A 23,826-nucleotide genomic window follows, 5' to 3' on the forward strand; every position below is an offset into this window, starting at 1 on the left:
AAGCACACAGCTATCTTTCCCACCCCCACCCCCAACTGGGTAAGAGCAACAGTTGTCCTCACAACCATTTATAGCACTCTGTAGTACTCTTTTCTATTTGTTTTACAAATGGGAAAACAGACCAGAGAGCTGGAATAATTCACCAAGTTTCCACATTTAGTACCAGAGCAGGAATTTTAACTCACTTCAGTACATCATCTGCACCCTTCATTTGTTCATGTCCGACTCTTTGCGACCCCATGGACTGCAGCCTGCCAGGCTCCTCTGTTCATGGATTTCTCCAGGCAAGAATACTGGAGTGGGTAGCCATTTCCTTCTCCAAGGCATCTTCCCAACCCAAGGATCAAAGTCAGGTCTTGCCACATTGCACACAAATTCTTTACCATCTGAACCACCAGGTATGCCAACTTATTTACTAGAGCTAGGTAAATTCATTTTAAAGTTCTTAGAGACAGATAATAATAGCCATGTGCTATAGATTGAATGTTTATGTCCCACCCCTAAATTCATATGTTAAAACCCAACCCCTAGTGTGAGGGTACTAAGAAGCAGGGTATTTGCAATATAAGGTCATAAGGGTGGAACCCTCATGAGTGATATTAGTGCCCTTGTAAAAGGAAATTCAGTGAGTTCCCTCCCTCCTTCTGTGAGGACACAGAGAATCACCCACCTATGAACCAGGGAGTGGACTCTCACCAGACACAGAATCTGCTGATGCCTTAATTTTAGACTTTCCAGCCTACAGAACTGTGAAAAACAAATTTTTGTTGTTTATAAGTCACCCAGTCTATGGTATTTTTCTTATAGCAGCCCAAACAACTAAAACTCAATGAAAGCTCTAAAAACAAGGAGAAAAAAATAGGAGATGGACAGCCCCATTTATATGAAAATGTCTAAGGGGGCTTTATGATGAGCACAGCTAATGCCAGCACAAGAACAGACATAAGAATAGAATAGAATAGAAAGTCTAGAAATAAGCACATGCAGAGTATATTTATCTTATGATTAAAGCTGTACTTCACAGGACTGGAATTTTTAATACATGGTGTTGAGACACCTGGATAGGCACTTGCAAAGAAAAAATAAAAAGTGTCCGAACTTCTACATCATTTAGTGTAAAAATAAAGCAAATGTAACTAGAGAGAACTAATACAAAACTGTGGGTGGATTTCCTGAGAGTGAGATGACATTTTTGAGTCTGATTCAAATCTTTAGGAAATAAAAGAAACAACGACAGATTCAACTATATAAAATCAAAATTCTATCCATGGAGATCTGAGAACCAGAGAATGTGAGTGTGATAGCCCAGGCCACAGCGAGTTAGTGTAAGCTCCTGAGCGCTCCAGGTCCTTCGGTCCACTCTTGGTATTTCCATATGCTGTCCACCCTGACTCCCTCCTACTGCTCATAACCCTCCTGTTTTCCACTGGAGGCCACCTCTGCAAATTGTCTCTCACACCTACAAAGCCCTCTTATCACTATGCGCACAGAACCTGGTGTTAGGTTTCAGGGTCCTTTGAATGCAATGTGCATCTCCTTTCCACCTCACTAGCTGGCTAAAGTTTAACCTGTAATGGGATCCTGAAGTCATCCAAAGTTCACCAGAGCTGTTATCTGCAGGTATAGGTGGCATAGGCAACAGATGAGCCCCAAGTCTGGCAGACATGTGCTCTGTGGTTGTATCTTTGTGCCCTGGAGAGGCAGGAGGCCAGCTGACACAGTGTTTCTCCAGTAACCCCTGTTTAGGAGACACTTTGTTAGGAGAAATAAGGATGACACAAAAAAGCCTCTTCTCTACCCTCAAGTTTCTTGGCAGAAAATTTGGCAATTCGGAGGATGGAAGGGACCTGTGAGGTCATGTAAACCAATCACTGTCTTTAAGGAGGCATCACTGTGAACCTAAGAGGCAATCCTAGGTCATCAACTCTCGTGTGTAGAGGACAGAACATGCTGGGAGTTTACAGAAGGTCCAGATCAGACGCAGAAGGGCCAAGGTTTTTCTGAAGAGACAGATGATTAAAGAGTTTTACCCAGGTTCTATTCATGAGTTATCACCACCTGAAGCCCTAAGCCTAAGCCTTTTGCCTTTAAACAGCCTTGCTATTATAATCCTCCTTGCTCATAGCAGGCTCTGTAGCCTGGGGTTGTCACTTTGGGTTCGGACTCTGAAATGTTTCAGACTCCCCTTTACCCCAGTCTCTTCCCACTACTTTGCTTTATTTTCTTTGCCCGTTTCTGAGATCATTCTCTCTTTGGCCAGGCTGGGAAGAAAGTTCCTCTGCTCTCTGGAGAATCCCAATATACAAGCTTTGCAGCAGGCCTGCAGGTGCAGAGGAAGACTTGGGGAGAGAGGATGAGGTAGGAGGGCAGGGTTAGCAGAACCTGAGGAATAGTCAAACCACAGCCAAGTGGCACTGGGTGATGGTCATTGGAAACATGGTTTCCAATGGTTCACTAGATGGTTCATATGGATGGCCAATAGGCACATTAAAAGATGCTCAATAGCTCTAATTATTAGAGAAATGCAAATCAAAACTATGATGAGGTACCATCTCATACCAGTTAGAACGGCTGTTAGAACCAGTTAGAAGGAGCAGCACGGGATTCTACATTTTTTAAGACTCTCCATTAAAAAGTCTACAAATAACAAATGCTAAAGAGGGTGTGGAGAAAAGGGAACCCTCCTACACTGTTGGGAATGTATACTGATGCAGTCACTATGAAAAACAGCAAGCAGCCGCCTCAGAAAACTAAAAATAGAGTTGCCATATGATCCAGCAATCCTGCTCTTGGGCATATATCTGGAGAAAATTATAATTTGAAAAGGTATAATCATTCCTATGTTCACAGCAGCACTATTTACTATAGCCAGGACATGGAAGCAATCTAAGTGTCCATCAGCAGATGAACAGATAAACATGATCTGGTACATATATACAACGAAATATTACTCGGCCAAAAAAAGAATGAAACAATACCATTTGAAGCAACATGGATGAAACTAAGAATTATCATACTAAGTGAAGTAAGTCAGACGGAGAAGGACAAATATCATGGGATCACTTATATTTGAAGTCTAGAAAAACGATACAAATGAACTGACTTACAGATTCACAGACATAGAAAACAAACTTATGGTTACCAAAGGAGAAAGAGGTGGGGGAGGAAGGGACAAACTAGGAGTTTAGGACTAGCAGATACACACTGTTGCATATAAAACAGGTAAATAACAAGGTCTTACTGTATAGCACAAGGAACTATATTTAATATCTGTAATAAACCATAATGGAAAAGAATATGAAAAATAATTTACACATGCATAATCGAATCTCTGCTGTATAGCAGAAACTAACACAGCATTGTAAATCATCTATACTTCAACTTAAATCATGATTCAGAAGCATATTTGATGGCTCTTACTCTTCTGAAAGGGCTAGTAAACGTTCTGCTCTAACTAACCTCCTTCCCAAGGCAGTGGTGCCTGGTGACTTACGTACTTATCTTATGAGAATCATCCAGGGAACTTTAGAAAATCACAGATTCCCAGGCTCCATAACCTATCTACTAAATCTGAATCTCTGGAGGAAGGAGCAGCACGGGATTCTACATTTTTTAAGACTCTCCATTAAATTCTGATGATTGGCTATTTTGCAGAAGCAGCTAAATTTAAACTGAGATTGAAGGATGATGATCGACGAGGTGAACTATTAGCACACGTGGGAAGGTCTCTCCTGAAATGGTGAGTTTGTGTTCCAATTGTGCTGAGAGCCAGGAAAATATTGTGACATGGGAATGAGGAGGAAGTAAGGAAGTCACACCATCTTCCAGCCTGCCCCAAAACTTTGATCTGATCCCCTATGGAAAGGGTGCCTCTTGCAGAAGCCTAGTGACTTCTCTCACAGTGCATTCTGGCCACAAGAAGCAGGGGTTCTGAATGACAAAGACAAACAAATGGAAACTTCCTTTCACAGTGTGGTGAAAGAGTGTTTCACAGTGTGTTGACCTGCACCTGTTAACTTCTCAGGAATTCCGCAAGCCAGTTGGTAACAAGCTGGTAGCTTCCAATCCATGAAAGTATTTATATCACAGAAAGGAAAATACTATAAATCAGAAACACTCTTTTTTTTTCTTCTGGAGAACATGTGACTAAACATTTACCCAGGTCTCCCACATTTCAGGTAGATTCTTTACCAGGTGAGCCACAAGGGAAGCTCAAGAATACTGGAGTGGGTAGCCTATCCCTTCTCCAGCAGATCTTCCCAATCCAGGAATCAAACCAGGATCTCCTGCATTGCAGGCGGATTCTTTACCAACTGAGCTATCAGGGAAGTCCCTCAGAAATATTCTTTTTTTTTTTTTCTTCTGGAGAACCTATGACTAAACATTTACCTTCTTCTCCTTTGGGACTATAGTGCATTTGGTACATAAAGCATCTGGCAATCAACTGCATAGGCAGAGTGGAGCTGTGATGGGTGTAAGGGGCCTTCCTCAAGGAACTCACAGGCAGGTGATAGCAACAAGCAGGACAGGGACGTCCCTGGTTGTCCAGTGGCTAAGACTCCATGCTCCCAATGCAGAAGTTCTGGGTTGCATCCCTGGACAGGGAACTAGATCCCACATAACTAAGAGTTTACAGGCTCCAACTAAAGATCCCAAATACTGCAACTAAGACCCACGCAGCAAAATAAATAACTGTTTTTATTTTTTTTATTTATTCTAATTGGAGGTTAATTGTTTTAAAAAGCAAGACAATTCAAAAAATCATCAGAGGACTGATTTGAACATATGTGAAATATTTGGGAACTCCCAGTAATAACATAGAGACTTCTATAAGTGGAGGAGACCTTTCAAATATGGTCTTAGAGGCTAATGTCACCATCTTTAAACCCACAAGCAAGGGTTTACAGTAGAAACTCCTTCTCCAGGCTTCCTAACACATCTATGTGTGGCCTCTCCTTAAATAATTCTGAACACAGGGAGCTCACTGCTGTCTGCATTGGCCCATTCCCTCTTTGGGCAGCTCTAGTTGCTGGAAAGCTCTTTCTCTCAAGAAGCTGAAGTTTGCTTCTCTATCATTTCCCCTTTGAGCCCATTTGGTCCCTGGGATCTCCCAGAGCTTCTTCCAGTAGAAATCATTCAGGGATGCTCCCCAGTTCCTATGGAAGCAGCACACTCTCTGTCAGTACCAAAGTGCCTTCATCCCAGTCACTCCTGGGGCTCTTCCCCTCGCCCATCATCCCATCAGGGAGGGGCTTTGCCCAGCTTTGTATGGACTCTTGAATGTTTTGTCTCCAACAAAACAGCACTTTCACCAAACCATGTTTCTCCCTCCTGCCATTTAGTACAACCTGCATTATTCATGAACTCTTCCAGTAGTCCTAGTGCCAAAAGCTTTGCTGCCAGAGGTGCAGAATTGATTTTGTGGAGTGGTTTGCACACTATGCATAATATCTTCTCATTTATTTATGTGGAAGGATCCTACCCTGGACGAAGCACCCAGCTAGGCCGGGCAGGGCAGGGCATTAGGTCTCTGGGCCAAACTGGCTTAGAAATTCTGGGGTTTTGAGATGATGCCCAAGAGGGGCCCATCACAAATGGAGGCCTCTTCCTTAAGGGGCTCCCCCAGTCCTCCCCCACCCTGGGTAATGAGACTCCAAAGGATACTGCCAAACTCCACTCTGGCCATCTCCCAGCAGTAGAAATATTTAAGAAGCATTTGTAAAAATGGATTCCAGGGAGGACATTAAACCTGCTGAAAGAGCATGCCTCACTGGGCTTTATTTACTCTGAATAAAATCATGGCACAGTGGGAAGAGGATGGGCTTTGCAGTAAGACATCAGCCCAGCCATCAGAGAAGGGACCCCTCTCTCTCAACTTGTTTCCTCATCTATAAATTGGGTGAGTATGCAAATTAAATGCTAAAAAAACACAGAAACACCTATAACAGGGCTTGGCATATATAAATGCCCAATAATGAGAGGGCCTTCTGATTATCAAGAGGTTCTTACCAACCTCACCTCAGCACTGACACAGGTTTTCTTCATATACTTAGCAAACTGCAGCTGAATCTTTTTGGTCCTTGTTGTGGGCAAAATAATACTTCTCTCCCGAAAAATATCCTTGTGCCAATCCCTAGGACCTATGGACACTCTCTTACATGGTAAAAGAGATTTTACAGATGTGATTAAGTTAAGGATTGTGAGATGAAGAGGGTGTGATCCTGGATTATCTAGGTGAGCCCAGTGTAATCACCAGGGTCCTGATAGATGAAAGCAGAAGGCAGGGAAGTGAGAGACAATGGAGAGGTTAAAACCAGAGCAAAGGAATGATGTGAGGGAGAATGGCAAATGCTAGGCTGCTGGCTCTGAGGCTTGAGGAAGGGGTCACAAGCCAAGGAAAAAGGGAAAAGGCAGAGAGATGAATTCTCTCCTAGAGCCTCCTGAGGGCACTTTGCTGTAAGAATACTTTGATTTTAGCCTGATGAAATTCATTTCAGCCTTCTGACCTCCAGAATTGTAACAAGCTAAATTTTGTTTTTTTTAATTGTAAAACACTAGTGGTATTTACCAATTTAGTGGTATTACCACTACATTGTGGTTATCTGTTACAGTAGCAATGAAAAAGGAATACAGCCCCTAATCCTCCCCACCCTGGAAGAACTGTCAATCCCCTTCTCAAATTTTGGAGCATCCCTGGAATCCTCCAGCTTGGTCCTGGCCTCAGCTCAACTCTACTTGGTGAAGAAGAGAAGTTAAGTCTGACTTTAAACAGAACCACCCCAACAATAGGTAACGTTGATCGAGTGCTTCTAAGTACATGATGTGTATTAATCCATTTAATTCTCACCACATGTCTATAAGGTAGGTACTTTATATCCCCATTTTACAGATGGGAAGCTGAGGCACAAATATGTTAAGTAATATATCCAAGGCCCACACCACTGGTAAGTGACAGGATGCAGATCTAAACTCAGTCTTTCTTTAGAGTGCAATGTTAAACCACTGCTCTATGCAGCCAAAAGTCCCCACTTTTGACAGTGAGGAGCTGGAAGCAGCATCTCACGTTCTCCCCTTCCAGAGAATCACCCCATCAGTATGATCTGAGATTTCAAACAGCATCTTCCCCTCCCGCTAGAGGTTGTCAAGTGGTTGGAGAGAGGGTGGAAACCAGTCTACCAACCCCATTTATGGACTGCAGTCACTGGCAGAATCCAGAAAGTTTACTATGATGCTCAGAAAAGACTAGTTCTGGTAGAGCACTCACACGCGCATGCACACACACACACACAAAATCTCCCCTCTCTCACACTGCTGTATGCTGAGGCCCAGAGAGGCTCCAGTCATCCCTTTGCTGGCTACCTCAGTGTGGGGGCTAAACAGGATGGGGCAACTGCCACCCTATGGGACACTACAGGGTCGCCCTGATATGGTTATCAGGGTGAGAGAAGAGTACAATGGTGTGACTGATGGGTTCTCAGAAGAGCTAATTATTTGAAATGTGTTCAGAATGCTGTCTAGTCCACAGTATGGCTCTGCAGTAAGGCTATGCAAGCATGTGTTTAATGTATTCAGTTTCTTTCCCTGGACAGAAAGGTGCTGGCGAAGAGTCAAGTAAGGCTGTCCATGCTTCTCAAGCTTTGGTGGGCACACACATCACCCAGAAGTTGGCTAAAATGCAGACTCTGATTTAGAAGGTCTGAGACGGAGTCATTCTGTGTTTATAACAAGGTAATGCAGATCCCGCTGGGCCATGGGCCGGACTTTGAGTATGGAGGGTATAAAGCATGGATACTGTTACCTGGAAGCCAACTTCATTATGAGAAGAGGCTGGGAGGGTCCAGCCTCTGACCACAGCTAGAAGTCTGGCCTTTCAAGCCTTTCTCCCTTTCTGGGCCAGTGACTCTGGGCAGGAAACATCCCTCAGCCTGGACAGGGTGATGCCAGCCAGCCATTTCCACTGAAGACCTGGCCATGCCTCAAGCACGAAGGAGGCACTTAGCCAGGAAGTCAAGGAAGGAGTGGACCAGTAGAGAAATAAACCCTCAGAGCCTCCCCATTCCTCACAAGGTAAACACCAAGCTCCCTGAGATTCACATCAATGTCAATGAGATTCAAAAGACTAAGCTCCTTTCTACTACACAGCTTCCCAAATACTATTGACCATGGCAAGACAGCCTCTCACTTAATCAAACAATGTCCCCTGTCCCTCTGAAGTCTCAGTCAGTGACTGAGCTCAGTCAGTGAAGTCAAGCACACCCCCTCCGGGACCCTCAGAGGTCCTTGTTTGTCCCCTCTGCCTTCCAAGCCCTCACTTCTCAAAGTGGGGTCCACGGACCAGCAGCATAGGTACTACCTGGGAGCTTGTTAGACCTGCAGACCCTCGGGCCCCACCCAGACTGACTGGATCAGAAGTTGCACTTTAACCAGATCCCAGGGGTGGCGGGGTGGCAGGGTGTGGGGTGGGGGGCAGGGCAGGGCAGATCTGTTTCCCTGTGAAAGCCAGAGCTGAACTGGCCAAGTCACTTCCAGTTCTCATGGTTCACACTCAGCCCAGATCTCAACTTCCCTCTCCTGAACAGGTCAGCCTGACCCAGATGCCGGGGATAAATTTAGCCTTGTCTCTGGCTCATCTTGGTTACTTCTCCTTTCAGAAGCTCCCAGTCCTCCTCATCTTCCTCTATCAGGGCCAGTTCTCTAGCCCTACCCCTTCTTCAGGTCAGTCCCAGAATGTGTCCATAGTCCTCATTTAAGAATCCTTGCAATAATTTTTTTTTTCTTTCTAAATAACTGATTTGTTGGAAGAGTTCAATCTCTGGCCAGTGGAGGCTCTGCACAGGAAGATGGCTACGCTGTGTTTCCTTCTCTGGCCCCTGAGGCTGCAGGTGCACCTGGAGAGAGAGTCAGCTTCAATGGGACAAAAGGAAGCGGCAAAGGTGGGACAAAGGCAAGGCCGTCACTTGGGGACAGCCCTGTGTGGAGTTCTTGTCCTTGCGGCACCTTGGATTGCAAAAAGAAAACAGCAAGCAGCTGCTGCCTCTCACATGGCACTGACCAGCCAGGCTGACCCAGGTCACCCCGGGGCAGGTGGGGTTATCCCAAGGAGTCAGTTTTAGAAAGGAAGCAGCAGAGGGTTTGTTTAAGACCCTAGAGGCCTGAGGATAAATTTTGAACTTATTCTTGGAGTGATGAATGATCATGTCCCTCTTTTTATTCCCTGTGAGAACAGCCTTCACAACTCTCAATGAAGGCTTCTTAGCTTGTGTTTTATTTTTTTAATCCAGCCCATCAATTTCTCTCAGAACATAAGAATACATGCAGAAAATTTGTAATATAAATGCAGACACTTTTATCAAAGAAAATAAAAACTAGTTCACGAAGCAGAGATGATCAGATATGTGAGTCTGTTTCCTTCCTTAGTCCTCTATGTCTAATATATACACATATTTATATTTTATATCCTTACCTACATATGCGCCAAGATATAGAACATCCTTTATAAAATGGTGATACCACAGAGTTTTATACACTGCTTTTTAACTTAAGTATGTACTATCTTATGTCAGTAAGCTTTCTTTGAAAACATACTTGTCTACATCATGAAGTCTGGTCATGTGGGCCTGATCAAAATGTATCTATTCTCTTCTCTAATGTTGACTATTAATACTTCTTTTGGTTTGATTTTTTGCTAATTTTAATTTTTGATAACTTTCCCATATAGTTTAATAAAAAAAATGAGTTAAACCTTTCATTTATTTACTAAATATTTGTTGAGCACCTACTCAATGCCAAATACTCTGCCAAATGGTAAGAGTATAAAGATGAATTACCGAGGAACTCACAATCTTGTAAAGAGGCGGGCAGAAAAGTAAATGATCAGAGTGTAGTAATACCTGTGATAAAGGGATGCACAGAGTAGGAAATGAGATTCTTAGTCATAAAGAGTAAGATTCTCCAGAGAGTCCTTAATGTGGAGGGTAATCTCAGAGAGTACTGAGTAATGAGTCCCCTCCAAGATAAAAATCATTGTTGCTTGTGTATCTTCCACCACCTCTGTGTTTATGGTGGCAATATATTTTCATGACATTTTCCATTTCTCTCTTATTTTCAATTATCAACACAGCTTCCCAAATCTCTGAAGACACCAAAAATCCTCTGCAGTTCCTCACTCCATGTAACCACATTTTCCCCAATAGAAACCAGTGGCAGGATGACAAGGATAGGCTCCATCACCCTGGAGAGCAAGTTCCACAAAGGCTAGGTGGATGACCTGAGTTCCCACCACAAGGGCAGTTTCAAAGAAGTCTCCAGACCCAGCTGCCAGCGTGTCCTAACATCTGTTACTGGGATGAATTGTGTCCCTCCCAAAAGATCCTGAAGTCCTAACCCTGGTACCTATGGACGTGATCTTATTTGGAAATGGGTTGTCTGCAGATGATCCAGTTAAGATGAGGCCTCATTAGAGTGAGGCTTACTTCAATATAAATGGGGTTCCTATAAGAAGAGAAAATCTGGACACAGAGACAGACACATATAGAAAGAATGCCGTGTGAAGATGAAAACAGAGATAGGGATCCACAAGGCAGGGAACACCAAAGATTGCCAGCAAACTGCCAGAAGTGAGGAGAGAGGAATGATACATATTCTGCCTCAGAGTTTTCAGAAGAAACCAAACTTGCCCAAACCAAACTGAAATTATACATACTAATTTCAGACTTCTAGCCTCCAGAAAATAAATTTTGTTTAAGCCACTTGATCTGCAGCACCCTAACAAACTGATACAGCATCACATAAACTCAAGTTGATATTAATCAACTGGACAATCATATAATATCAAACCTGTTAGTTAGACTAACTCTGAAGTGCACTCCGTTTTGCAAATCACAAATTTTAGAGTCAAGTGTATTGTACATCATATCTTAAGCAAACGCATGATGAGAAAGAAGGCCAGGTAATAGCAGTCCCAAATTCTTAATGAGTCATTAGCTTCCATCATCATTTGGAGATGAACACATGCAGAAAGGGAAAGGCAGGTAACCCTTTGCTCCAAATCCTGATGTTCTATTCTAATGAGCCATATTCATTACCAGAACTTCTTTTGTCCCTGTGGCCTGAGTCAACAAGCTCTGTGAAGGTAGGGACACTTGTTTATTATAACATCCTCAGGGCCTAGTAGGTGTGACTGTCAATATTTGCTCAAGAAGTAGAATTTGGAGTAAATGAAGTAGTGAATGAACAGCTTCTCTATTTGCTTTTAAGTTTACAACCTATTCTTAGCCATTTTAGATCACTAGTACCCAAATTTGAGTGTGTACACCTAATACAGGTGCATTTATGATGAATATACACTGCTTTTCGGGATAAAACACATAGAGACATCCAAAAGATAAAGTGAAAAAATTCAACATAATTAGAGGTTCTATTACACGCCCCTGAAGCTCTAGCGGGTGTTCTCATGCACCCAAAGCATCCTCAACCATCACCATTTCTGCAGATCTTACCACTTAAATATGACAAGGGCAAGAATATGAAGATCCAAGGCAATGACATCTTCTTCCTCAGAGCCAGAGAGGCAACCCCTGCTCCTACGCAGCCTTCCTACTCATTTGGCTCTGGTAGGAAGGGGTGGAATCAAAGAAGCAAAAGGCCTCTTGTTGGAGAGTAGAAGGTCATAGGTACCTCTCCAGTTCATACCCCCCAAAAATGTAAATAATATGATCAAGTAATTTGTTAACAAGATTTATCACAGGACCTCCCAGAACTGTTACTGTGCTAATACTATTGCTTTGGAAAGCCCCCACCCCACCCTCCAAGGAGGCTGGAGCCTGGTTCCCATGGAAAAGATTGAGAACCCTACCAACTGGAAATATGGGATTATATGATCCAATTTGCCTAAACTATTCAGAAAAAGTATTCTTTTTGCTCACCATCCCCCTTAGTGCTTTCTCCCAACTTATTTGACCATGGAACTCATTTCTTCAGTGAATCCTTATTAACATTTTGAGAGAAATTAGTTTGAGATTGAGGTAACCAGAGAAAAGAGTTATCTAGAGGTATTTAAATAAACTTCTCAAAAAACACTTTGTTTTTAATTCAAATATAACTAGAATTTTTTTCACTTAAGTTGGAAGTAAATTACTTTCTTCTAAAAATATTCAGAAACGTAATGGATTTGTCATCAATTAAGTTTAGGTTCTCATCTTAAAGCCCTAAACATAATGGACTTAAGAAAAAATATAAGCAAAAACATTTAGCTCTGCTCACAATTAGAGGAACACACATTTTAAAATGGCCAACTAAATTATTAATAGGAAGGAAAAGAGAAAGACAAAATGCTGATAAGTATAATGAATGTGCTGGTTTGATACATTGTAGCATTTTACTTCATTGGAACAATCCTTTTGTAAAGTAATTTAACAATACATATTCAGAGCCAAGAAAATGTCCTATACACTTTTACCCATTAATCCCATTTCTTAGAAATAACTGAAAATCTGGAACCAGGACAAGAGATGAAGGAGGAACACTTTATACATTCACTGCATTTTTTTAATGGAAAAAATCTAAATGTTCCTTTCTAGAGAAAAGAGTGAATTTTGGCACATCTCCTAGAAGGAATATCACGTAACCATTAAAATTTTAAATTAAAATGTGGAATATGTAGCAACATAAGAAAAAAACTTATAGTAAGGAAAAAAAGAACATGATACAAAATTGCATAAAAATATGAAAACCATATGTCCAAAACGGATTATAAAAAGATGAGTTCTTGTAGCAGACTGGTAAGATTATAGTCAAATTTTTTGTTTGTTTTTCTAAAACTTTGTAATGTTATGGTATTACTTTTACCTTTAAAAAATATTTTTAAGGACATAAAAATGGTTTGCTGCTAGCCTACCAATATTTCATGAAAGAAATAACCATATGCATTTTAAAACCCAAATGAATTTCTGATAGAGTACAAAGCACATTTTTCAAACAGTCTCCCACTCATCTGTAGATGCATTAAAATTCTACTAAATTTTCAATGATACAAATTATCTTTCCACTTGAAAGGTGTGCTAAGGCCCTTAGATAAATATAACCATTTCTGGTGCCCAACATGATTATTATAAGTAATTTTAAAAAATCTATTCCACTCTTGCTGCACCTGGTAATTAAGTTCAAACATCCTGAAGAAGGCCGCCTCATCTCCCTTAGGCCCAGAAAGAATTTCAATTGCCATTTAAAGCTTCCAATTAGTTCACAACATAAAATTACAATTCACTTTTGATATTTTTTCCTCTGGGTCTTTTTTTTTTTTTTTTACCATTTTTGTAACCCATATTGTAATTATGCCTGCTCAATCTGATGCAAAACATCCCCTCTTTTCATGCTAGGCTTATAAAATATAATCTGGCTAGTTGGTCACTGTAAACATATCTGTTCCTGGGAATTCCCAGTGGTTGGGACTCTGTGCTTTCACTGTCAAAGGTGCTAAGCACACAGATTTAATCCCTGGTTGGGGAGAAAGATCCCTCAAGCTGCCAAAAAGAAAAAAGAAAAAAACCCTGTTCCTGAAAACAAAATGTTACTCCATGCTTTGGGGAAAGTCTCTCCCACTGACTGAAGACTTCTAGACCTAGGCCCCACCATACCTCTTGTCAGCTCACCCTTGAAACTCTATCACTCTCAGGTGGTAGGACTTGAAGGTTTTATCTTTAATACCTGTTACCACTTCTATAACATGATTTCCGGAATGGCCTCCATTGCAATTCAGGGGCTAATACTTGAAACTTCAGTTCAGTCCAGTCGCTCAGTCATGTCCGACTCTTTGCGACCCCATAAATCGCAGCACGCCAGGCCTCCCTGTCCATCGCCAACTCCCGGAGTTCACCCAAACTCATGTCCATCAAGTCGGTGATGCCATCCAGCCACCTCATCCTCTGTCATCCCCTTCTCCTCCTGCCCCCAATCCCTCCCAACATCAGGGTCTTTTCCAATGAGTCAACTCTTCCCATGAGGTGGCCAAAGTATTGGAGTTTCAGCTTTAGCATCAGTCTTTCCAAAGAACACCCAGGACTAATCTCCTTTAGAAGGGACTGGTTGGATCTCCTTGCAGTCCAAGGGACTCTCAAGAGTCTTCTCCAACACCAGTTCAAAAGCATCAATTCTTCGGCGCTCAGCTTTCTTCACAGTCCAACTTTCATATCCATACATGGCCACTGGAAAAACCATAGCCTTGACTAGACGGACCTTTTTTGGCAAAGTAATGTCTCTGCTTTTGAATACGCTATCTAGGTTGATCATAACTTTCCTTCCAAGGAGTAAGTGTCTTTTAGTTTCATGGCTGCAATCACCATCTGCAATGATTTTGGAGCCCCAAAAAATAGTCTGACACTGTTTCCACTGTTTCCCCATCTATTTCCCATGAAGTGATGGGACCAGAAACTTACCTTCCCACTAACCAGTTGGGAAGTAAATAGCCGTGCCAGTTACTGGCAGGATAATTCATTGAGATAATTTCTATTTGTTTTTCCTGTGACCTTCCCTCTTCCTATTTTAAGCAGCCAACCAGACCCTGCACAATCCCTTGCCCCAGGATTATCTCCTCTCCCTCAACAATCACCCAGAGGTCTGAGGTGAGCTGATATTAGTTTTTTAGAAATACTTAACTCATTAGAGAGATCATACAAACAGTCCTTGAGAGAGATAGGAGAAAATAGATTTTGAGAGCAGAGAGAGTGAGGGGGATGATGGCCTCTTGTCACTCACAGCTCTCATCTCTACCTCCTCCACACCCAATACTGAGGAGAACTATATCTAGGAGACTAAGCCCCAGGAATTCTGGGAAGCAACAGAACGGTGGGCAGTTCTTCCCAGAGACAAGAGGTACCCCTCTCCTGGGCTCCATGATTTAGAGGACTTCACTTAATCACAAACATACATATCATTATATTTATAGTCATTAAAGAACATGCTAAAAATCCACTCTAGTGAATATCAACTTTTAGGTCCCAGGGAAATAATTCTCCCCAACTTTTTTTTTTTTAACAGTTATGCTTTTTATTTTTTAATTAATTTATTTATTTTAATTGGAGGCTAATTACTTTACAATATTGTAGTGGTTTTTGCCATACATTGGCATGAATCAGCCATGGGTGTACATGTGTTCCCCATCCTGAACCCCCCTCCCACCTCCTTCCCCATCCCATCCCTCAGGGTCACCCCAGTGCACTGGCCCTGAGCACCCTGTGTCACGCATCGAACCTGGACTGGCGATCTGTTTCACATACGATAATATGCATGTTTCAGTGCTATTCTCTCACCTCACTTGTTCTATTTCCCCACACCAACTGCATCTGAATGCCATGGAATTTTGTACGTTGTCCTGCTGACAATGTCAGAGATGGGAACGGCTTGGGAGTGTAGGGCCATTTGAGAGGAGGAAGGGTTAGGTAAGAGAAAAGACAAATGAATTCATTTGTCAACTCCTTTCAATTGGCATGAATGCAGTAAGTCTCAAAATGAAGTATTAATTCCCACAAATGCCAAAGATTCTTTTTCCTTCCATTCTTCACGTCCCAATTTATCATTACAGAACAAGTCAACAGTCAGAGTGGCATTTGCAATATTTGCACAGGGTATCGAAGAAACATTTCACAACATTAAGAAAATCATCATTCAAGTATTTTACACATGGGTCTATATTATCACACACATAAATGAATCCTGATTTAATTCAGTAGCAACTAGAACAGTGAACACTAGAATTGTGAATAGCTTTTTAAAATTTAATAAGATTAAATTAAAATTTCAAAATTAATGTAAAATAAGCTATATATCTTTGATTTATAATTTTTAATATAAATCAACTATAATATGTATTTTAATTTTAATAATGTTAAAATATTAAGAACCAAATAACTTTGTGAAAACATACATATATCATTACTTTTAAAAATTTACATTTACCTTAATTCTATATTTTTTCATGAAAATATATTCAAATTTGATTTTTAATTTGTTCAATCATTACTGTCAACGATCTTGATAATAAAATGGTGGGGTTTTTGCTGAAGCTTATGGAATAAATACATAATAATTTGTCATATATATATGTGTGTGTATGTTTATTTTATTACTTATCTAATCATCCCTGGTCCGCTAACAGAATGTCGAATTATGCTCCATAAAAATTTAATGTCTTCAAGTATTTGACAATTTTCAATCATATAAAACCCATTGTTTTATAAGTTTTGATTCTGTCATATTTCAATTCAGTTCAGTTCAGTTGCTCAGTTGTGTCCAACTCTTTGCGACCCCATGGACTGCAGTATACCAGGCCTCCGTGTCCATCACCAACTCCCAGAATTTACTCAAACTCAAGTCCATCGAGTCAGTGATGCCATCCAACCACCTCATCCTCTGTCGTCCCCTTCTCCTCCTGCCTTCAATCTTTCCCAGCATCAGGGTCTTTTCAAGTAAGTCAGTCCTTCGCATCAGGTGGCCAAAGTATTGGAGTTTCAGCTTCAGCATCAGTCTTTCTTCAGGACTGATTTCCTTTAGGCTGACTGATTGGATCTCCTAGCAGTCCAAGGAATTCTCAAGAGTCTTCCCCAACATCATAGTTCAAAAGCATCAATTCTTCGGTGCTCAGCTTTCTTTATTTATAGTCCAACTCTCACATCCATACATGACTACTGGAAAAGCCATAGCTTTGACTAGATGGACCTTTGTTGGCAAAGTAATGTCTCTGCTTTTTAATATACTGTCTAGGTTGGTAGTAGCTTTTCTTCCAAGGAGCAAGTGTCTTTTAATTTCATGGCTACAGTTACCAACCTGCAGTGATTTTGGAGCCCCAAAAATAAAGTCTGTCACTGTTTCCATTGTTTTCCCATCTATTTGCCATGAAGTGATGGGACCGGATGCCACGATCTTCATTTTCTGAATGCTGAGTTTTAAGCTATACTTAAATCTATCATAATTAAGGTCTATTTATCATGCAGGAAGGGCAGAATATCTTGTTAACCAGCCTGGTACCTTGGTTTATAACTTCATCAATTTTAGACATGTGGCATGACCTTCATCTGTGCCCTTGCCACACTAGCTTTGCTGTTAGCCCTGCTTCCTAACCCGCCAGCGTCCAGACACAAGCCAGAGCTGAGTCTCTCTGGCTCTGATTGGGTCACGTGACCCTGAACCCTGAACTGAATGCAAGGCGCCACTGACCAGCCTAGAAAGACCTGCCGTTCTAGATTTTGGAATGGACTCGGCTCCACTTGAGTGTCATAAAGTGAGTGTGATAAGAAGGCAGATCAAGTTTTGTTGAGTTCTAACACTTTTCCAATCAGGGGAAAGGGGTATGCTTTTTAAGAAAAAGAAGACAAATTTAAATTTTTTTTAATTTAAAATTAAATATTCAAAGAAAATATTTCAAAGAAGAAGAAAAAAATAAACCCCAAATTCCCCAAAACAAAGGAATGCCACCATTATCACAAAATCCTCCCCAGAATATGTTATTGTTTTTCTCTATGAGTTTTGGCTGCATACCCTTCAATCACTTCTTCATACAACAATCACATCACAACACCACCCTTTAAAGGAGGCTGGAAAGGTAATTCAGTCCTCTTCTACCATGGTTGAATAATGTTTTTTTAATCACTGATAGCTTTAAAATGTACTTGCAACTTCACAATATATTAGTAATTTTCTGTATGTTTTATGGCAAATTATTATTATCATTGCCAAATTTAGGACTTTTTTCAAGTTCCTCTTATGAATGAACTGGATGAGTTCAAGATATTTCCATTTTTCTTGACCAAATTTGACTCATAAATACTCTTCAAATTGATATCACTCATTAACTAGCTTGCTGTCAGTGCCCTCTTGTCATACAAGACCAGTGACCAGGTAGTAGTCTACTCTTCTCCTGACCATCAGTAGCCAGTAGTGAGTGTGGCTGGAAATCAGGAATCACATTAGAATGTCAGCGAGCACCAAACAATAATCAAGTGACCATGAACCATATAAATATATCCACTGAAGCACAAACTAAATGTATTCCCAACTCAACTTCCCCTTAGCTCCACTCAAAACTATTCCTTCAGCCCTTCGAATACTTAAAGGGGAAGTGTGAATGAGGAAGGTGAGGATGGAAAGATATAGTCATCTAAACCAAGAGGCTTAGAGATTTAGGCTTCAGTAGCTTCATAGTCGGAGAAGGCAATGGCACTTCACTCCAGTACTCTTGCCTGGAAAGTCCCATGGATGGAGGAGCCTGGTGGGCTGCAGTCCATGGGGTCTCGAAGAGTCGGACACGACTGAGTGACTTCACTTTCACTTTTCACTTTCATGCATTGGAGAAGGAAATGGCAACCCACTTCAATGTTCTTGCCTGGAGAATCCCAGCGATGGGGGAGCCTGGTGGGCTGCCGTCTATGGGGTCACACAGAGTCGGACACAATTGAAGTGACTTAGCAGCAGCAGTAGCAGCAGTTTCATAGTAGGGACTTCCCTGGTGGCTCAGATAGTAAAGCATCTGTCTACAGTGAGGGAGACCCGGGTTCAATCTCTGGGTTGGGAAGATCCCCTGGATCTCTGGTGGTTCCCCAAAGAAAATTCTGAAGCTGTTTCCTGAAGAACAGGGAATAGATTCTGGCAGGTCAAAATAGTAGCTGTCCATTACTATCATGCTGGCTTTTATTCCTTCCATCACTAAGTCCATTTTGCCCCATGAGTAAATATACCTTCTACAAAAGATTTTTGCTGCCATCAATTAAAATGACACTTTGTTTTCGCTTTTGCTTTTTTTCTCCCTAGAATATCCTATATCCCATCTTCACTTGACCTAGTCATTCCCATCTTACAAGGCTTTTTTTTTTCTAACCTGTGATCTCCCTAGCCTAGGGTTTTCAAAATCTGTTCCTTTGAACATTAGCTCTTTGAGATGCTCTTTTTTTTTTTTTTAAGTATTCTATGGTCAAACAGATTTGGGAATAGTTGCATGATTTCTTTTTTTTTTTATTTCTCACAGTTGAATTTTATTTTTTGTTTTAAAAAAATTGAAGTATGGTTGGTTTACAATGTTGTGTACATCAAAGCGATTCAGATATATATTATATATATATATATATGTATTCATTTTCAGATCCTTTTCCCTTACACCTTGTTGCAAAGTGCTGAGTACAGTTCCCTCTGCTATAGAGTAGGTCCTTGTTGATTATCTATTTTGTATGCAGTAGTGTATATATACCAAAGAAGGCAATGGCACCCCACTCCAATACTCTTGCCTGGAAAATCCCATGGACGGAGGAGCCTGGTAGGCTGCAGTCCATGGGGTCACGAAGAGTCGGACACAACTGAGTGACTTCACTTTCACTTTGGAGAAGGAAATGTCAACCCACTCCAGTGTTCTTGCCTAGAGAATCCCAGGGACAGAGGAGCCTATTGGGCTGTCATCTATGGGGTCACACAGAGTCGGACACAACTGAAGCGACTTATCAGCAGCAGCAGCAGCAGTGTGTATATGTTAATCTCAAACTCCTAACTTATCTCTCTTCCTTCCCCATCCCTTTTGGTAACCATGTTTGTTTTCTATCACATCTGTCAGTCTCTTTCTGCTTTGCTAAAAAGTTCATTTGTGTCATTTTTCTAGATTCCACCTAAGTGATATTATATGGTACTTGTCTTTGCCTGGCTTACTTCACTTAGTGGGATACTCTATGTCCATCCATGTTGCTGCAAAAGGCATTACTTCCTTCTTTTTATGGCTGAGTAATATTTCATTCTATGTATATGCCGTTGTTGTTCAGCTGCTCAGTCATGTCCAACTCTTTATGAAATGGACTGCAGCATGCCAGGCTTCCCTGTCCTTCACCATCTCTCTGAGTTTGTTCAAATTCATGTCCATTGAGTTGGTGACGCCGTCCAACTGTCTCATCCTCTGTCATCCCCTTCTCCTCCTACCTTCAATCTTTCCTAGCATCAGTATATACCATATCTTTTTAATCTATTTATCTGTCAATATGCCTATTATTACTCCTGGAGTTGGGAAGTTCCACTGTGTGAAAATAATCATTATTACACCAGGCTGTTAAATTGCTATATGTATCTTATGTTTACCTTTGCTACAAACTCTACAGAATATATTGATTTTACAGATGAGGAAACTCTAAGTTAAATAATTCAACAAAAATTTCACTATAGATAAGAGAGAGAGTTTTGAGCTCAGACACTCTTACCTAGACCTCAGACACTCTTACCTAGGTAAGAGAGACAGTTTTGAGCTCAGACACTCTTACCTATCTAATTTTATTTAAACCAGAGCTTGCTAATATATTCCCAGGCCCAGGTCCAGGCCTCCTTTCTGCAAAACCCTTATGAGTTCAGTTCAGTTCAGTTGCTCAGTCATGTCCAACTCTTGGTGACCCCATGGACTGCAGCATGCCAGGCCCCCCTGTCCATCACGAACTCCCAGAGTTTACTCAAACTCATGTCCATTGAGTTCATGATGCCATCCAACCATCTCATATTCTGTCATCCCCTTCTCCTCCCGCCTTCAATCTTTCCGAGCATCAGGGTCTTTTCAAATAAGTCAGTTCTTTGCATCAGGTAGCCAAAGTATTGGAGTTTCAGCTTCAGCATCAATCCTTCCAATGAATATTCAGGATTGATTTCTTTAAGGATGGACTGGTTGGATCTCCTTGCAGTCCAAGCAACTCTCAAGAGTCTTCTCCAATACCACAGTTCAAAAGCATCAATTCTTCAGCGCTCAGCTTTCTTTATAGTCCAACTCTCACCTGCATACATGACTAATGGAAAAACCATACCTTTGACTAGACAGAACTTTGTTAACAAAGTAGTGTCTCTGCTTTTTAACATGCTGTCTAGGTTGGTCATAACTTTTCTTCCAAGGAGTAAGCATCTTTTAATTTCATGGCTGCAGTCACCATCTGCAGTGATTTTGGAGCCCCCAAAAATAAAGTCTGACACTGTTTCCATTGTTTCCCCATCTGTTTGGTATGCAGTGATGAGGCCAGATGCCATGAGCTTAGTTTTCTGAATTTTGAGTTTTAAGTCAACTTTTTCACTCTCCTCTTTCACTTTCATCAGAGGCTCTTTAGTTTTTCTTTGCTTTCTGCCATAACTGTGATGTCATCTGCATACCTGAGGTTATTGATATTTCTCCCGGCAATCTTGATTCCAGCTTGTGTTTCCTCCAGCCTAGTGTTTCTCATGATGTACTCTGCATATAAGTTAAATAAGCAGGGTGACAATATATAGTCTTGACGTACTCCTTTCCCAATTTGGAACCAGTCTGTTGTTCCATGTCCAGTTCTAACTGTTGCTTCTTGACCTGCATACAGATTTCTCAGGAGGCAGGTCAGGTGGTCTGGTATGCCCATCTCTTGAAGAATTTTCCATAGTTTGTTGTAATCCACATAGTCAAAGGCTTTGGCATAATCAATAAAACAGAAATAGATGTTTTTCTGGAACTCTCTTGCTTTTTCAATGATCCAGCGGATGTTGGCAATTTGATCTCTGGTTCCTCTGCCTTTTATAAAACCAGCTTGAAAATCAGGAAGTTCATGGTTCACGTATTGCTGAAGCCTGGCTTGGAGAATTTTGAGCATTACTTTACTAGCGTGTGAGATGAGTGCGATTGTGTGGTAGTTTGAGCATTCTTTGGCATTGCCTTTCTTCAGGATTGGAATGAAAACTGACCTTTTCCAGTCCTGTGGCCAGTGCTGAGTTTTCTAAATTTGCTGGCATATTGAGTGCAGCATGTTCACAGCATCATCTTGTAGGATTTGAAATAGCTCCACTGGAATTCCATCACCTCCACTAGCTTTGTTTATAGTGATGCTTCCTAAGGCCCAGTTGGTTTTGCATTCTAGGATGTCTGGCTCTGGGTGACTGATCATACCAAATAGTTATCTGAGTCATGAGGATCTTTTTTGTATAGTTCTGTGTATTCTTGCCACCTCTTCTTAATATCTCTGCTTCTATTAGGTCCATACCATTTCTGTCCTTTACTGTGCCCATCCTTGCATGAAATGTTCCCCTGGTATCTCTAATTTTCTTGAAGAGATCTCTAGTCTTTCCCATTCTATTGTTTTCCTCTATTTCTTTGCATTCATCAAACCCTTTTGAAATCACCCATATAAATAGGCTAACCTCATGCACTTCAGTTGCCCCACACCTGAGGCCTATTCCCTTCTGCCTCCTAGCAGAGCCATTTGTGTAGCTCTACCGTGTCTTGCAGTAGGTTGTAAACACCTCTAAAGAAATCTTTATCTTAGTCATCTTATCCCCCAAACCTGTCATGGTATCTGACACACGATAAGCATTCAATACGTATTTGTGGACTTAATACTTATTGATAGCATTTTAACCTTCCCCAACTTGCATTTAGTTTCAAAAAGGAGAAATCAAATCCAATAAATTAAATGCCAGAAAGCAGAAACTAGGAGGCTTTATACAACTTTTCCAAATTCTTCAGGTGTTTACCAAGTGAATAAGGAAATTAAAAAAGCAGCTACAAGCTGTTTTAATAGTCAGACTTGAATTCAATTTGGAATCGGGACAGAGATATATTATTTTTGAAGATCCTTAACTGAAAAAGAATGGAAAATATGTTAAATAAAACTCAGAATCAATTATAGTCTGATATGTGCAGCTTTGAAAGAGAAAATAAACAACAGCATCTTAATAATGTCTAATGATTCCCACAGCACAGGGACATAAAAAAATATTCATTCTGATAGACAACATTTCAATTCAGGTTCTTGTCCTTCAACACGATAAACAAAGAGCACCCTCTGAATATCCTATTTTTAAGAGTGAACTGTGCAGAAGGGATCTTAATTTCAGAATACTCAAGTTCAAATCATGAGTCATCTTCTCCATTTCAATCACAATTCTGGTATACTTTTTGTTGGCTAAAATGAATATTTCTTACTGTAGGGAAAAAAAAATAATCTAAGCAAATTGGCACACTCACTTTCAAAAATTTAAACCAAACACATTTTGGTACCAACATAAACAGGCCTAACCCAATTTTGCAGTGTCTTTCAAGACAACAAAATGGCTTTTCTTAAAACTTCCTTAACCATATTATGAATATATCACATATCACAAATCCATACTACATTATTTTGATTGTAAGAATCCAGTTCAAATATTTAATGTGGATAATTCTGAAGAGCAAAATTCTCTGCAGAGAGCAACATGATGACCATAGCTGCCTGCCAGGTAGGATCCCAGCTGTGAAACTAAATCCAATCCCCACGTGACCGCTAGAATGTCCTTGCCCCTTTCAGCTTTCAGTTGTTCAGCGGCTCTCTAGCACCTTCAGAAGAAAGGACAGATCAACAAGCCCTTTCAAGGCCTGAATTCCTCTTTTCTCATTAGCTTTATGTTTATCTCCATATAGAACTACTCCAAATTTCCTGTATATGCTTTTTTATTTTATATTGGGTTGAACAAAAAAATTCACGTTTCCTTGTGGAAAAACCTGAACCCAGTATTGCCATGGTTTTGGTCAAAATGCAAAATAGCCTCCCATTTCTCACCCACTCTTTCTCCCTCCTCTGATTCTCTCTGCCTCTTCAAAACAGGGTGTAGTCACACAATTCCGCTCCCAAGTATACACACCTGAATGTTTATAGCAGCTTTATTCATAATAGCCAAAAAGTGAAAACAAACCATTTCTACATAGGCTGATAAATAGATCAACTAAATGGGAAATGCCCATGCAAAGGAATATTACTTGATACTGAAAAGGAATGAAATCCTAACACATGCTACAACATGGATGAATCTTGAAAACACTACACAAAGCAAAAG

The 23,826-nt window shown here is 40.9% G+C and overlaps 1 pseudogene; it reads left to right on the forward strand.

Annotated features, from left to right (window-relative positions):
• LOC102173261 overlaps window positions 7,382-23,826 on the forward strand; it is a 39,701-nt pseudogene continuing 23,256 nt past the window's right edge.

This window comes from Capra hircus, chromosome 28 (genome assembly GCF_001704415.2).
Source record: "Capra hircus breed San Clemente chromosome 28, ASM170441v1, whole genome shotgun sequence".
Lineage (NCBI taxonomy): Eukaryota > Metazoa > Chordata > Mammalia > Artiodactyla > Bovidae > Capra > Capra hircus.